This window comes from Choloepus didactylus, chromosome 15 (genome assembly GCF_015220235.1).
Source record: "Choloepus didactylus isolate mChoDid1 chromosome 15, mChoDid1.pri, whole genome shotgun sequence".
Taxonomy (NCBI): domain Eukaryota; kingdom Metazoa; phylum Chordata; class Mammalia; order Pilosa; family Megalonychidae; genus Choloepus; species Choloepus didactylus.
This window is the reverse complement of record NC_051321.1, coordinates 75,392,247-75,408,724: the sequence shown is the minus strand read 5'-3', so window position 1 is coordinate 75,408,724 and position 16,478 is coordinate 75,392,247. Positions and strand designations below refer to the sequence as shown.

Below are 16,478 nucleotides of genomic sequence, written 5' to 3'. Positions count from 1 at the left end.
GAAAGAGGGGGTGTGAAGGGAAGCACGGGCCCAGCCCCAATCCAGGATGATCACAGGCAATGGAGGGAGGGAGGGATGGGGAAGGAGAAGTTTCAGTGGAGGAAGCAATCCCCCATGTCGGGAGCACCAGAGGAGAGAGCTCAGAGGTGGGAGCTTTTGAGCTGGGCTCTTAGGGATGCATAGGAGTTCACCAGACAGAAACATAGGGGTGAGGGAATTATAGGCAAAGGAACTGGCAAATGCAAAGGCCCCAGTACTTGAAGGTGATAACATGTTTGAGAACCAAAGTGCAAAATGTAGAGGATATGAAAGTGGAGGGGATGCGAATGGAAAGGAATCAAGCAGACGAAGAGGAGGGGGCTGAATCCTGAATGTCACAATTGCAAGTGTAGACTTGGGTACCAGGAACACCTCACTATGTCTCTATTTTTCTGGCTGTTAAACGGGCACCTTATGATAGAGTAGCTCACAGCAAGGGGCCTCAAGAAGCCCAGTGAAGGGACAGCCGTATCAGAAAACAGGCACCAATCCACAGAACTCAGAGAGCTGGGCCAGTTCTCCAGGCTCAAACCCTAACCTGCTCTGTGGAGGGGACAGGAAATCCCAATGGGCTTCTGGGCATAATTTTGAGCATCCTTCCAAATACACTCAGGACCCAACCTCATCTCACCGCTGCCACTGACCACCCTGGCCCAAGCCACTAGCATCCTCATCTGGGGTGCTGTAAAAGCTACCCAGTTGTTCTCCCAGTTTCCACTCTTGTCCCCTATGGTCTATTCTAGAGGGATCTTCTTAGAGGACACATCACATAGCTCTGGGTCCTTTACTTAAAATCCTCCGATGGGTTCCGATTCCCTGGGCATGAAGTCAGAAGTCCTTCCCACGCTCCATAAGATCCTCTGTGTCCTGGCCCCTGGCTGCCTTGCTGACTTGCTCTCCTACCTGTCTCCATCCAGCCTCGCTGGCCTCCCTGCCTTTCCCGGAACATGCCAAGCATGCTGCTGCCACAGGCCCTTTACACGTGCTGTTCTCTCTGCCTGGAGGGAATAGCACGTCTCCCAAATGTCTCAGGCTTCACTCCCTTACCCCCCTGGGGGTCTGTTCAAATGCAGAATTTTCAGAGAAAATGCTCATCTGGAGAAGCTCAAAGTCCTACCCGTCTCCCTACATCACCTTATCCCGAGTTATTATTTTTCAAAGCACCAGTATCACAACCCAACGTAATGTCATCCATAACTTTGTTGACTTGTTAACTGTCTGTCTCTCCTACTAGAATGCAAGCAGGGTCTTCATCAAGTTCACCACTGTATCCCCAGGGCCTGGCACATGGTTGGTACTAACAAACTTGAATGAATGAGTGAATCCTTCTTTCTTGGGGAGCTGGAGCAAGGGGAGGCATTGAAGGACCCCTGGCAGGAGAGCATTTGGGGCTGCCCACTGGCCAGGAAACTGGTTCCCAGGCTGGCCCAAGGACCCACCAGCAGGCGGCACGTGCCGTCCTCCCAGGGCGCCAGCCCCACAGACTCAGGTGGAAGGCAGGGCCCCACCTGAAGTCCCCCCGAATATCCTACGTAGAAGGGCCTGGAAGAGCCTTAAAGGAAAAGCTGCAGCTGCTGTTCTGCTCCCAGTTCCTCATTCCACACACACTAGGCCTGTGTGGGCCATGGAATTGGCCTCAGGGAGCTGGAGTTGGAAGGAGCCAGGCTGGGCCGGGCAGGACGACTTAAGCCTCTTGCCGGCTCTGCCACCGGCTCCCTGGACACCTTCTCTCTGCGTCTCAGTTCCCCAATCTGGGAAATGGAGATGAAGAGGGTTAGATGGACTGCTACCCACGTCTCGCCTCCTTCAGCATCTTTGCCTCTTCAGAGCCCTGGGAGGGTCACACCAGCTGCAGCGAGGGCCACACATCCAAGCCATGGTCCTAAGCCAGGGTCACACCCTGCAGCGAGTTGGGCCAGATGCCTGGGTGAAGGGTCTCTGGTGGGCCCCTGTGTCCGCCCTGTCTCACCAGGGAAGGGAGAAGAACTGCCCCATCTCAAGGCAGAAGCCACAAGGCCAGAGTCCTGTAGACCCCAGTGACACTTGCCCACCTGGGCCCAATGTGCAATGAGCACAGGCCGGGGAGTAGGTCCAGGAGCTCTGAGAGCTGAGTACAGTCACCGCCACAGCCCCCAGGAGGAACCTCTCTCCATGCAGCTCCCTCCAGCAAAGGGCCCCTGTCGTGTGATGAGGTGGGAACCAGCCACCGGGCCCAGGGTTCAGACACCCGGGGTGGAGAACCAGCTCTGCCATGGAGTTGCCCCGTGACCTCAGGGAGGCTCCAGCCTCTCTAGAGTCGGACTAGGGCAGCTAAATGAGGGGGTTGGCCTGGATGACATCCAAGGCCTGCCTACTGACACTGTCATCACCGCACACACAAATGAAACCCCATCCACCCTGGCACGGGTGACAGAGGCCAACGTGCTGGCCTCTCACCTGCCTCCTGCAACAGCCCTGAGTCACAGTGTCGGTGGGAGGCAGTGCCTGAGTCTAGTCTGACTCCAAACCGGTGCTCTCTGTGGAGACCCCAGGCCTCTGGGGCCTCGGGACACTTAGGCAGATGCCCTGACAGATGACAGCAGGGACAGAGCCAGGCAGAGAACAGCTCAACAGGCTGAAGGCTCTGCAAGAACCCGGGCTGGGGCACGCCTCACCACCCCATCACTGCCCACCGGGCAAGCTGTCCCAGACTCAGGGGCAGGTGGGCTTGCTGGGAGAGGACAGGAGGATAACAGCCTTCTTGGATGTGTGCATGTCTAATCCTGCTCCCCAGGTCCTGACAAGCCACCGTTAGGGCCTCCTTAGCCTCCCTCTGTGCCCTGCAACCTGAGACCTCAGGTCTGCAGTCTCCAGGCTGCCCAGGCTCCTACCAGAGGCAGATAATAAGGCGGCCCAGGGGATATGAAAAAGTCACCGCCTCCAGGAAGCCTGCTCTGCCCACCCTCAACCTCGGACCCAGCCTAGCAGGGAGAAGTCTCCAGAGGGGATACAAGGCTGGATGGAGAATACTGAAAGGTGCTTCTGGGACCTGAATTCACCATATTCTGCCTGGTCCTGAGATGAGACCTAGGGAGGAGATCTCCTTCCAGGCTCAATATAAGGTGGAACTTCCTAGACTGAAGGTGCGGCTGGAGAGGCAGAGAGCAGCCTGTCCCTGGAGGTGTGCAAGCCCACACAAGAAGGACTCTGCTGGGGGTCACAGAAGGATGGCAGGCCATCTGTATAAGAGGCATCAGAAGAGGTCCCCTGTGGTCTTGGGATTCAAAGGTCCCAAGGGAATGGTGGTGTCGGGATGCCTTATGGGGGGATCTACATCTAGCCCATCTACAAGGCATAGAGCCCTGAGAATTCCGGGTCAGGAAGGCCTCTGGTGCCCACGAGGATCCACCACTCAAACAAGCCCTGTCCTTCCACCCCAACGCATCGGCCTTGCAATGAAGCGCAAGCAAAAATGAAGGCGTCAATCCAGGCTGGGGTGGAGAGGAATCAGAAAGGTGCCCACCTGCACGAATTACACCCCTGCCAGTCTACAGCTTCCAGGAACTTCCTTTCATTGCCCTGGTCCCATTGCCAGACCCCAGGTGAGAAATCACCACCAGCGGTTTCCTCTCTTTTCCAAGGATGGGAGGCCCAAGAAAGTCCAGGTGGGCCCAGGTGAGCCAGGTAAACCAGGCAGGGAAGGTGATGGGCCCAGAAGGGCTCCCCACTGGCCACAAAGCCCATTTCTCAGAATCCCAGAAAGTCAGGACTGTAAGCCAGGGAGGCGAAGGGGCCCCTCCACGGTCACGCGGGGGGCCTGCCAGCCAGCGTGGGAACCAGCTCGGGCGCAGCGCTGGCCCCGGGGCCCCCAGCTGCCTCTCCCTCCTTCCAACAGCACAACACCCCCAGCTTGGGGCTCATGACTAATTCATGACAGCAGGGCATTCTGAAACCACAGCAGGCTCCTCCGTATGCAAATACCAGTGGGCGCCACAGCCCCCGGAGAAGACACATTAACCCAGGCAGGAAAACAGGTCTTACCTTGGCCTCCTGACCCAGGGGTGCAAACCCTAAACCGGTCCTGCCCAGCTTTCCTAGAAGGAGGGGGTGGGCAGGAACTTCCTCCTCCATCCTCACCCCTAGCCCTTTCTGGGGATGTCAGAGGACGACCTGACGGTGCCCCGCACCCAGGCTGGCTGGCACGGGAGGCCATCCCCGGGGCCACCCCACTCCTCTGCCAGGTCTTGGGCCCCAGGGGCCCTCCCCCTGACTTACCCAGTGACCTTGGGCAAGTCCCTTCCCCTCTCTCAGCCTCAGTTTCCTCACCAGTAAAAGGTGGTCCTAGATTAGAAGCAGGGAGTATAAACACAAATGCCACCATGGCCCCAAGGGGTCCCACAGAGGAGTGGGAACGGGGAGGTTTGGGGGCAGGAGGTGGAAGGAGGCAACACAACTGTCTCACTGTCTCGTTCCACCCAGGTGGGGATCTCAGACGCCTGCAGTGAGCCCATGCTGCTCACGCTGTTTTCAGGCGTCCAGGTTGATTTACGAATCTGATCAAAGCCATGGACCATCTCTCCCAAAAGATGCGTGCTTGCAATGTGTGCACACAGGGTTGGGGGCTCACAGCCGCCGGTCCCCTCCTGGGGTACTAAGGCCCTTCCAGCAGACAGCAAGACTCCGAGGCTGCTGAGCCAGCTTTGCTTTCAGGACTGCCCCGCCATGAAGGGACAACGAGGAGAAGGGAGGAGAGGGGGCGGGGGGGGGGGAGGGAAAGGGAAGGGGAGAGGGGAGGGGAGAGAAGAAAAAGAAGTCCTTCCAAATGGCATTTGCACCACTCTGAAATGAACTTAAAATCTAAGCTCTTCTACAATAGAGCTGGGAGGGAGCCAGCTAAAGTAACAGAGACTCGCAGGCCTGAGAGTGGGTAGAAGTCAGGTGGAACTGCTAAAAAATCAGGCTGGGGGAGGATTTCTATGTGGGTGGACAGTGTCCCCTCCTGCCTACCGAGAAGGTAGCTCCCCGGCAGGTAAACCATCTGCCAGACTGCGCTGCGGATGCCAGGGCTGGAAGGGACCATCCAGCCCAGCACCTCCCCAGATTTTTCACCGGTGCCTTTAATAGTTCTTTTGCATTAAAGGATAAAGGAACCGTGTGGGTTGGAGTGGGGGAGTGCCCCTGGGTTTGGGGAGGCCTTTACATCAAGACTTCTCTTGCAGGCAATGGGGGTTGGCCATGCCCCAGGGGAGGGGTGTGCTCTGCTGCCTTTCCTTTGGGGGACCCCTGGTGCTCCTGAGAACCCACTTTGGGAAACCTTCATGTGGTCTCAGCTCCTGATGTTCAGACAAGGCGTCAGTGACTGGCCTCTGCCCCACAGTCATTTATTTCTCCATCAGAGCCATTCTGCAGAGTTGTTTATGGTCCACAAGGTCCAGTTCCACCCATGCTCCCCTCTTCCCCCTTTCACAGGTAGGGCCTGGGAAGGTGGCATTACCTTTAGCCTCCTTCTCCAGGTGAGGCCTTTGAACCGTCTCTCCGAGGGGAACAGGCCTCGCATGCAGTTAGAACTATAATGTACCTGGGTGGGCACAGACAGCATCCCACAGATGACCAGGTGGCCCCTGGTTGTGAAGGAGAGACAGGGGTCAATGGCAGGGGACTGGGGGCACCTGGCCGCTGGGCCCAGCTTTGGGTGGTCCTGCTGTACCCGTGAACTTGGGCACTCCACCTCGCCTCGCTGGCTCTGCTCGTCTGTGAGATGGGCATGAGGCAACAGCCAAGGCTGCACTTGTGGGGCCCTCTTGGAGAAGTTAAAAAGAACCGGTCCAAAATCATACAGCTCACCGATGGTTTATTATCGAATTAAAGGGCAGAACAAGCCAGCGGGCCATTAGCCCCCCAAGTCAGCACACGGAGGACTGGGGTGGGGGTGGGAGTGGGGGTGGGGGGTGGGCAGAGGAGTCCATCTTCTTGGCCTGAACTGGCCTTGGCTGGTGAGAAACGCTGTAACCTCCCTGGAAGATTTCTGTTTCACTTCCTCCCAATCTGCAGTGCAATCAACCCACTACTGCTCTTAAAGAAAACTGCTGCTGGGTTGGGACTCTCAGGCCAACTTGGAGGTGTTTGGTCCTCCCCCAGCTACATGGGATCTGGGGATCCCGCTGAAAACATCCCATCTTTATTCCTTATCCTGAGATCTCAGGCACGAATCCAGCCCTCCCCAGGCTCAGTCGGCCCTCCCCGAGACAAAGACTGAACAGCATTTATTTATGAGCTCTGGAGGGTGGCTAAAGGGGCTGTGCTTGGCTAAGAGTAGCTGTTCAATAAATGTTTAATGAACTAATGCATTGAGAGATGGGGTTCCAGGCCCGGCTGTCACCAGTTCACTGCTGACCTTGGTTGAGGCCAACTGTTTCTTACCAGAGTTCCATTTCCTGGGCTAGGAAAGAAAAGGTCGGACAAGGTAACCCGTACATACGGTACCCCCAATTGCATGCTACATTCTCAGGGGTTCAAAACACAAAGCCAGAGAGCTTTGGAAGTGGGAGGATGTTCCCAAACTTCTCTCCCACTCCAGAGCTAAGCGGAGGATAGGATGGGCTGCGGGAAACCTCCCTGGCGGGGGGTTCTGAAGGCATCACAGCTACCGCCCCCACCCGCAACCCCCGCCCCCCGCCGAGCGCCGGCCCCTGTGGGTGGCTGACTGGAGCCGTTGGGAAATGAGAATGGGAGTCAGGGAGGAGAGTGGGGAGGGAGTGGGTGCAGTTTTGATTTTAAGCCAGACACTGAAAAATAATTTTGGAAGAAAGAGCCCTGGAAAATACAAAGAGATTGTATTCTAATAACACCCCCACTGCTCCGCTCCAAACAGTGCTGTCATTTCCCCACAAAGCAACAATCTGCACTGAACTGGACTCCTGAGGTCAAGGTATCTGGGAAAGATTGGAGGAGGAGGTGGGGGAAAGCCCCCAGGTCTTGGAGCCCTGAGAGAGGCTGGTCTGACCAGCAGAGGAAAGAGAGAGAGGGAGTGTGTGTGTGTGTGTGTGTGTGTGTGTACACAGGGAGGGCAGGGAGTGGGATAGGTGGCTCCGAACTGGGAGCAGGTTTTGGGCCAAGAGAAGGCTCCCAACCCTGAACCTGGGAAAGGACTTCTCTGGAGAGTTCTAGAGTTCTTACCCCTACCACGGCTGCCCCAGTCACCCGTCCCTGGGCAACTCTAGACAAACCCGGAAGTCCCTGGGACAAAGATCACTAAGTCAGACCGTAAGCCCCTGGCACTCTGCCACGACCAGCCGGCAAGGCCCTGGGCCTGCTGCAGGCCTCAGTTTCTCCATCTGTACAGTGAAGGGGTCGAGCCAGGTGAACTCTAGGAGCTGTGCCTGCTCTGCCAGTCTGCGATGCTAAGACTCTGTTAAAAAAACCCAACAACTACCATCATCTGGAGCCCCACCCCAGAGACCTGAGAAGGAAGTCCCCAGTCCCTGGCCACTCTGGGCTGGAGCCAGGGTGGAACAGAGTCCCCTTACCGTCTGTCTTCCACAGACTGCCGTGGCCGAAACCTTCAAGTGGTTACAATTTCAGCTGGGCTAACAGGATTAGAGGAGCATTGAAATCTAAGAAATCTAATTAGCTCAGACACCCTGCCCCCCACCCCCACCACCAAGATGCTGCCAATCCTGATCCTGCCGCAACCCCGGCAGCTGGGCCTGACAGGCGGGGCCCCAGCCTCCCAGGCCACAGTCGCTACCTGCACAGGTGTGCCCGGCCAGGCCAGCCTACCTGGGGAGGTGCCAGCTCAGCCTGCCAGGCTGCTCCCCGCCCTAGACCCACAAGCAGCAGCCTTGTCCTGGGGTGACACTCAGCACCCCCAGGGGAGAAGACAGCGGAGGGACTGGGACTGCAGGGGGGTCTGTGTCAGGGGGCAGAAGGGACCCAAGGGCCCACAGAGTGGCCCCACCACCCAGCCTGGGGGCTGACTCAACCGGAGGAGGGGCAGGCTGAGTCAACGTCTGTATCTACAGAAACCATCTCAGCCCAGGGAAGAGCCTTGGCGGCCCAGGGACCAGGGAGGCTGGAAACACCTCTGCTTTGAGCTCCAGGGCTAGGGCTGGGGTGAAGTACACTTGCCCAGGTGGTCTTGGATTTGGTACTGAGAGCCAGCTCGGGCTGGAGGACAGTGTGCCACAAGGGGCACAGCAGCTGGGGCGTGGGCCATGGGTGGCAAAAGGCTGAGCAAAGAGGTGAGGCCCATCTGTGAGCTTTCCTGGGAGTGGCTCATCCTTAACCCCAATTCCCCTAGTGCCCCATTCTTGAGGTCTACACAAAGACTTCTGCACCCCTGCCTGAGACTGGCTGGGGCTCTCCCCTCAGTGGCTGGGAGGAGGCAGCACAGAGTATCGGTATTTGGAGGGTCTTTGGAGTCAGGACATCTGGGGTTGAGTCCCGGCTTCCCCGTAAGTCATTGCACCTCTCTGAACCTCAGTCTCCTTTTCTGTTAAATGGGGGTAACTCCTAATAGTAGCCAGCTTACAGTGTTGCTATTAGGGTCAGACAAGGTTGGAAGATGCTTCTGTATTCACCAAGTGCCATATAAAAGAGAGGAGTTCTGGTTATTCCTGCGGTCATGTGCCCGGTGGCAGGCAGCCAGATGGGAGAGGTTATTTATTTGAGCTGACCTTCCTGTCCCCACCGGACCATGAGCTCCTAAGGAACAGGCACCATCTTACACATCTCCGGGTCTCTCACAGGGCCACGTTCTTCACTGTGGATGCTCAATAAACATTTGTGGCATCAATGCTGGGTCCATGACTCGACCCTCCCCCCCCAACCAATATGCATCTCTTTCCTTCTTATGCCCACTCCAAGGAAAAGTGCCAAGAGGTGAACCTAGAGCACAAAGAAGGATGATGGTAAGCCCCCAAAGCAGACCATCCCACCCTCCCCACATGCCCCTACCAGTAAGGGCTGGAAGGAGCCAGACCCATGTCAGTCTGGTCTGGGCACTGGTCTTGAATCCCTGATCACTCAGGAGAGGAGTCATCTGTAGTCTGGAGGACGCAAGACTAGTGGTTTGGAGATCAGTTTTCAGAATGTAGATTTCAGCTCAGCGTGCAGCAGAACATGCTGGCAGGGCTCTTCACAGGGGCAGAGGTTGCCAGGAGAGGTGGTGAGTGCCCTGTCACTAGGGGTATGCAAGCCAGAGCTGGATAATCAGCTGCCAGGGAGGTAAGCTTGGTTGGGAGGGCAGCTACCCGGAAAATGCTTCTAGTACCTCCAATCCAAATCCCCTTGTGCTCCATCCATTCTACACCCAGAGCCTGCCAGGCCCTCGGGGATGCATGCCCAGGGCTCTCACCCATCCTCCCAGCAACCAAGTGAGATGGGAAGGGCTCTGCCTCTGGCCCCATTTTACAGATGAGGAGACTGAGCCCAAGCAGAGTGAAGCTACTGGCCCAAAGCAGCCAGCCCCCGATGGCCTCCTGACGAGGCCTCCTCAGGTAATGGGAAGGCCCTGCATTATCATGATGGGTTTCTGGACCCTTTCCCTATAGCCTGTGGCTGCCTCTGATTTTCTCAACTTCCGTTTAAGCTCCCTGAGGGCAGCGCCTGCTTACAGATCAGGCTGGCTGCTGCCATTCCCCACCCCACCCCCACCGTCATCCTCAGGGCCTCCTAAGGACAAAGAGCCCCCTAGGAAGGCGTGTCCTGTTGAGAGATCAGAGCAGTGCCTGGTAATTAGGCAGCCCAGCAGCCCGGCCTTTGTCGTTGACACAAAACCTAAGGAACCTCATAAAGATGAGGCTACCATAGGGGCTAAGCACTGACCCTGGGGAGCCACATTGTAAATGAAAAAGTGTGGGATGCAGTCACGCAGTCAGGTCCTGGCTGGCTCTGCTTCCTGGTTGTGACAGAGGGCCCAGAGAAGCTTCGGGAAATGAACTGGTCGGTGCCCAAATTTCTTACAACATCTCATGCCGGGGCCGGGGCCACAGCCACCCATGGGGGCCTGGCCTCAGCCAGAGTACCCAGGCCCCATGGTGTTATGTGCAGGTACTCTTTGGACCAAACCCAGGGCACAAAGACTTCCGAGTGCCTTCCTTGTTAATTCCACCGCTCTCCCCAGCTCCCCCCCCCCCCCCATTGATCAGGAAAGAAAGTGAAGTTTGTAGCTCTCCTCAGCTGGGTTCTTGTCCCTGCGATTTTTTCAGGATGAGCTTGTCGGTTGTGGACACCTGTCCCTGTTGGGGCACATCTCTGGCAGCCAGGGATGGAAATAATGTGTTGTAGCTAGGGGAATGAGGGTGTGTGTGTGTCTGTGTGTGTGTGTGTGTGTGTGTGTGTGTGTGTGAAATTCCTGGACAAACCCCAATCTCTGGACCTATTTTGACTTTGCTACTGGCAGTGAGAAGCAGGGGTCCACCCCTCCCCTTTTCTAGGAGGAAAAAGGGACATTTTGTCCCCACAAAGAAGCCAAGGGCCCCCCTTTTTTTTTTTGCATAAGACAAGGCTATTTATTCAGGTTTCCCTTAAGTCCAGCAATTTCTTATTCTCACTATTCTCCCTCAGCCATATCCCAAATGCCTCAAAACCCCAATTCAAAAGCTGTTTTAAACTCTCTGAAAGTCCCTAAGGGCCCCTCCCCTCTAGCCACCTCCACAGTCGAAACTTTGGAGGTTTACATGTGAAAACAGCGTTTCCTAACCTCATGACTCTGGATAAGGAGATGCTTCTGTCCTGGGAAAAACAAAACCCAACCCAAATCATAGAATTCTGGAGAAAATACCCTCTCCCTCCAAATGTATTCCGCGGCCCCAAAGTCACACATGTTCTGTGGCAGATACGCTTTTCAATGTGTCTTTTGTTTGATGCTGGTGTTTCAACATCCTCAACTTGGAGAGAGAAAGGTCAGCAGGCTTGGGGCATTCACCAACCCACCCCGCTTCTGCAGCAGGACCAGGCAGTAGGCAAATGAGGGGTCAGGAATGTCCCCTCCCCACTCCTGACACCCTCAAAAAGCAGCCGGGACAGAGAAAGCGAGGGGCTTGCTCCATCATTTAAACTCCATTGGGATGGCTTGCAAGCAACTTTTAAACCCCCGGGACCATACAAATGCCAGCGGAGGCCAGTCGGAGTTCATCACCAGCAAAGCTTGCCCGGTTCTCCAGCCACAGAGTGGGTCTCTTTAGCTGTACCTTCAAAAAAAAAAAGTAAGCAGCAAACCCAGGCACCTCTGGGAACAGCCCGTGGCCTCCAGCCCTGCCCTGTGTAACCAGCCTGTCCTCACACCCACGAGGGAGGAGGAGGCAGCACTGGTTAACCCTCTGGTCTACCAGGCCCAGTTCCCAGGTTGCAGCAGGGAGACAAACTGTTGCTCAAGAAAATCCTTCAGAAAACCCTTGGCACCAGGAGGCAGCTCCGAGCGGCTCCGCACCGGGCACGGAGCCAGGGCCTTTGATAGGCTGCTGCCCACTGCCCTTTTAAATCTTGGAGGTGGGGCCCTCCTCCCCCGTGCCCTGGGCTGTCCACCCAGGGGGCTCCAAATGGTCATGGCAGAGGGGAGAGGAGGGAAAGGCTGGCCGATCCGTGCCCTCACCCGCCAGCCCGGCCGCCAGCTTCTTGGAGGACCTCTGAGAGAACATTTGTTTGGGCTGCCAAGTTAAATCTTCCTCCCTCATGTCAGGGCATTGGGAAAGCAGTCAGAGGAGAGGAGAAGGGGGAGAGCGGGGGAAGGAGCAGCAGGAGAGAGAGACGGAGGCAGGCGGGCAGGCCGGCAGGCTCCGGGCACCGGTTCCTCGGGCGCTGCCCTCCCAGGAAGCTCGGGCTCCCGGGTGGGCGCAGCCGGAGCTCCCGGCACCGAAGCAGGGACCAGGCCTCCCGGGTCGGGCGCGGGGGAGCCAGCCGCCCTCGGCCTCCAGCGCCCGGGGAGAGGCCCTCGCTCGCTGCGCCCCGCTGGAGGGGCGAGGTGGGAAGCGGAGGCAAAGGAGAAAAAAGTTTGAGGCAGGTAGAGGGGTTAGGGCAGGGCGGCCCTGCCTTCAGGCCGTCCCCCCGGGAGGGGTGGGGGGCCCGGGCCGGCTGCCCCGGCGCGCTCCCGCTACCCGCCCTCCCGCCCGGGTTGTTTACATTCCTGGAGTGTCTTTTAAACCAGGGACTGAGGCCGGCTCCCGGCCTTCTCCGGCGGCTCCGGGGCAGTCTCCCGTGAAAATCGACTCGAGCACAATAGCCGGGAAGGCGGCCGCCCCTCGCCCGCGCACCCGCCGATCCAGGGTGGGTAGCCTGCCCTCCGCGCCGCGCCCTCTCCCCGCCCGGGCCGGCTTCCCGGACAGATGTCCCCGGCGACGGGGCGACTCGCGCCTGCTGCCCGCGCCCCAGACGCCGAGGCCGCGCTCCCCACTGTTTTCGCTCCAGCCCAGACGCCAGGAATGTGAAACAAGCTTCCAGAGCCCGCCCCACCACCACCCCCCAGCTCCAGCCTCAGAACCCGGGCCCGGCCCCCCAACCTCCGCCCGGGCCGGCCTCCCACTCCCCCGGGGCCGCCGCCGCCGCCGCCGGAGACCGAGAGGAAGAAAGAACACGGGGAAATTACTTTCGTATTTGCAACGCGGGCGCGCACACACACACACACAAACACATACACACACACACAAACACACACATACTCCCTCTGGGCTCCCCTCTGGGCCCGGGCAGCCCGGTCCAGGCGTTGGCCTGAACGCCCCTCGGGTTTCTGGAGACCTACCAGAAAGCCCCGCCACAGATCCCTCAACCTTCCCCGCTTGTAACGCGCACCGCGTCTCCCCGGGCAATTCACACACTAACAACTTAACCGCACCCCCACCTCGCATTTACCAAAGTGTGCGTTTTCCCTGGAAATTCAGACCCACAACTTAACACCACTACCCCCTGCCACCCTAAAATACGGCGCCTTCCCTGGAGGTTCCGTATACACAGGCGCACAACTTCGCGTCTCTCGAAAGGCGGCGAAGGAGACCAAGGCGGTCCTTCCCTCCCTCCCCCGAATCCCGGTCCGGCCCGGCCCCCGGGTGCACAGAGCGAGGGCTGGAGGCGCGCCGGCAGGAGGCGGGCACCGGGTCCGCGCGCGCACCACCGCACTCACGCCCCGCACACCCGCCGAGCCCCGGCCCCGGCGCGCAGCCCGAGCCGGCTCCGCGCAGCCCGGGTGCTCGCCGATCGCCGGGCCTCGGCTCTCGGCCGCGGCGGGGAGCGCAGCGGAGACCCCCGGCCGCCGGCCTCTCGCCCCGCTCGCCCGGCCCGGATGGACCCTTTACGGGAAAATCCGCAGCACCCAGCGCCTGACGCTCGCACCCCGAGAGTCCGGGGGAAGCGTGGACAAGCGCCGGGGCGAACGAGCGCTCGAGCTCCAGCCCCAAACTTACCCGGCGCTGCAAGCGCCGCCGCCGCCGCCGCCGCCTCCAGGCAGGGGCCGGCTAGGGCCGGGAGGAGCGCAGCGAGGGCGCCGCGGTCGGCTCCACTCGGTCTCCTGCTTCGCGCCGGCCGGGGCTGGGGTCACCGCGCGGCGCCGGCCCTGCTCGCTCGCTCGCTGGTGCGATCGCTGCTCTCCCGCCCGCTGCCCGGCCGCTCGCTCTCTCCCGGGCGCCCGCCGCCGCCGCCGCTGCCGCCGCCGCTCGCTTTTTTAATGTCCACAGACAGTGAAAAGGAACTCGGCGTTAGGGGGTGAGTAAGTGAATCAACTCGCCCGGAGCCGAGCAAGTTGAAGTGTCAGATTACATTGGCTATACTATTTCCAAAGGGCCCCGCGCCGCCGGCCGGCCGCAAAAACCGGCGCGGAACCCGGCTCGGAGCGGATCGCCGCCGTCGCCGCCTGCGCTCGGCTCGGCTGGGCGCGCGCTCTCTGGGCGCTGTCGCCTCCTCTTTCCCTCGCCTTTCCCGAGTCCTTCCTTCACTCTTTTTTCTCTGCTCTCTGCTCTTGCCCTCTCCAAGCTTTTCCCTGGCTCTAAGGGCTCTGCGCGTTCCCCCCACAAGCCGCTCCTTCACGCACCTCCCTCTTCTCTCCCCTCCTCGTCCCGCTATTCCCTGACCGCCCACCCCCCAGCAAATTTGGAGGTGGGTGGAAATGCAGGGTCTAGGAAGGGGCCACCTTGGGGAAGAAGTTAAAATAAACCGGCTCTCCTGGGTGACCCCCACCCCCGCCCCCGCTCGCACGTCCCCGCCTGAAGTACACTCCGGGCCGCTGGCACTGTAAGGTACCCGATCTGGGGGTGATCGAGTTGCGAACAAGATCCCCAAAGCCTTCCCCCGGAGGAGACTTTGAGGTTGTTCCTAAAGCCCTGGAACTGGCGGCTGGGGCGAACAGAGGACCCCCACCCCAGCCGAGGGCGAGCGGCGGGAGCGCGGTCCCCTGGACAGCTAGGCAGGGACGGGGGCACGGCGCGCGCGGTCAGTCCCGGGTGCCGGGCGCTGTCTGGAGGCTGGTGGATTCCCCGAAGCTCCACGGGGAGCACCCGGGGCGCCCAGCGCGCAGGTGGGGTGGGGGCGGCCGGACGCGGACCCAGCTCACCGCCACCCTGGGCTGGGCACTGTCCCCGGGGGCCGCGGAAACGGGTGGTGTCGTCCCCCCTCCCACGCACACTCACAAGGCACAGTTGGGTGCGCCCACTCGCGGGGTTCCCCTCGCAGACCAACCCCTGAGAGCATGCGAGTGCGTGCCCACTTTGGCTCACGTCTACTGCCACTTACACGCAAACTCCTACGCAAACGGCACACACATTCGCGCCCACCCACGGCAATACACACACTTGCACACACACAGATAGAAGACGCGCCCACACACACTCACGTATACTTTCACAAATATGCCCACGTACACGGCACAGCAGGCACACTCACAGCTACGCAATTGCACACATACACTGCACAAACACCTCGCTATACACCACTCCACATACACGCAAAAAAAAAACACACCAAACATTCCCCCGCGCTCTAAATCCATACGTTCACCTACATATACAAACACACGCCTCCCCCACTTCCCCTTCTACACATCTCCTCCTAGGCCCCCCCCCCCCCATTTGCTGCATCTCGGGTCCGAAGTCATGATCAGTGCCCGCGCAGCTCCCGATGGACACACGCGCGCACGCACGCACTCCCCTCCACCGGCAGGGGGGGAGGCCTCTGCCCGGCGCCCGTCTCAGCTTCCAGGTGTGGCGGCGGTTCCGCGCTCCGCGTTTTGCAGGCTGCCGCGGTGTTGGAGGCGAGGCGAGGAAGGGAGCTGGAATAACAAAGGCAAGTTGGGGAGAGCGCGAGGGGACGCAGCCCCGGCGGGGCCGCGGGGGGAGCCGTACTCCGCCGGGGCATCGGAGGCTGCAGGGTCGCGGTCTCCGAGAACCCGGGACACGGTGCGGGGGGTGCGAGGAGGCTAGGGGCGGGGTCGCGGCGTGACGTCAGAGAACAATGACACCGCCGGGGGGCGGGCACCGGGAGGCAGCCCGGGCGGGGGTCTCCCTCGGGGCCTGGGGCGGACAGAGGATGTCCTGCCTGGGCCGGGCCCCTGCCTGATTGACGAGCCCCGCATGGGAGCACAGACGTGTCACGCAGACTCGTGGGTCGCCTGGGCCTCGTGAACAGTGATCAGCGTGGACCCCGGCTTAACGGGGGGAGCAGGCCGGAGCAATCCCCACCACCACGAGCACTTAGAACATCCTTCAGAGGGCTTCTCTGACCTCGGCCTGAACTCCTCCAGGGCTGGCGAGATCACTCCTAACACCACCTAGGGAGAGGAGACAAAATGCAAAATGAATTAACCAGCCCTAAATTCATTCTCAAGGCTATGCTGTGGTCTGACAGCTAGCGAACTTAGCCTGGAATTCCTGAGGGCTCAGAGCACGGCCGCTGTGGTCCACGGGGGAGAGGGGATGGTGGGAGCCTGTTTGATTTCCCAGGGGAAATTCTGCCTACCCCTGCCTTTGGTGGGGCATGGGGAAGTGCTCGTTTTGGAGCCTCAGCCTTCTGACCTGTCACCTGCACTGTTCTCCCCTCGTTTGCTCTGGCAGTTTGCTGCTGAGTATCCCTGGGGAGGGTGGATGCTAAAAGCACCTCCAGATCTCTAGGGACAACAGGGAGGCATGGTCCTGGCACATTGGTGGGGGGCAGAGCCCTTCCTCCTCTGCCTCTGGGTGGCCCAGGCTCACAGGTGGGGACACATCACTCCATCAGGCTGGAGAAACCCCTGAAGGCTGGAAGGTAGGAACTCAGCAATTTACAGCATTGCAGCTGCCATAAAACCATCCCCCTCCTCCAGGCCCACCCACCCCACTCCCCCACCCACACACACATCCAGAACAGAATTTCTGAGTCTAAGAACTTGGGGTGCAAGAGTCCAGTCCCAGCAAGGAATGAGACCAGTTCCCTTTGCCTTGATGGCCACTAGATCAGGACCCCCAACCCTCTCAGTATTTCTGGACTGGCCACCTCTAGGAATT

At 59.4% G+C, this 16,478-nt stretch overlaps 1 protein-coding gene across 5 annotated transcripts in view; it reads right to left on the bottom strand.

Moving 5' to 3' along the window:
* ZMIZ1 (zinc finger MIZ-type containing 1) overlaps positions 1–13,703 on the bottom strand; it is a 222,288-nt gene extending 208,585 nt beyond the window's left edge. For 2 of the 5 annotated variants that reach the window (XM_037803800.1, XM_037803803.1), the window contains exon 1: positions 13,413–13,703. The gene's annotated coding sequence lies outside the window, so the exon portion shown is untranslated. The remainder of the gene's footprint in view (positions 1–13,412) is intronic. The other 3 variants (XM_037803798.1, XM_037803799.1, XM_037803802.1) reach the window with 2 other exon arrangements.
* Positions 13,704–16,478: the final 2,775 nt, after the last annotated feature.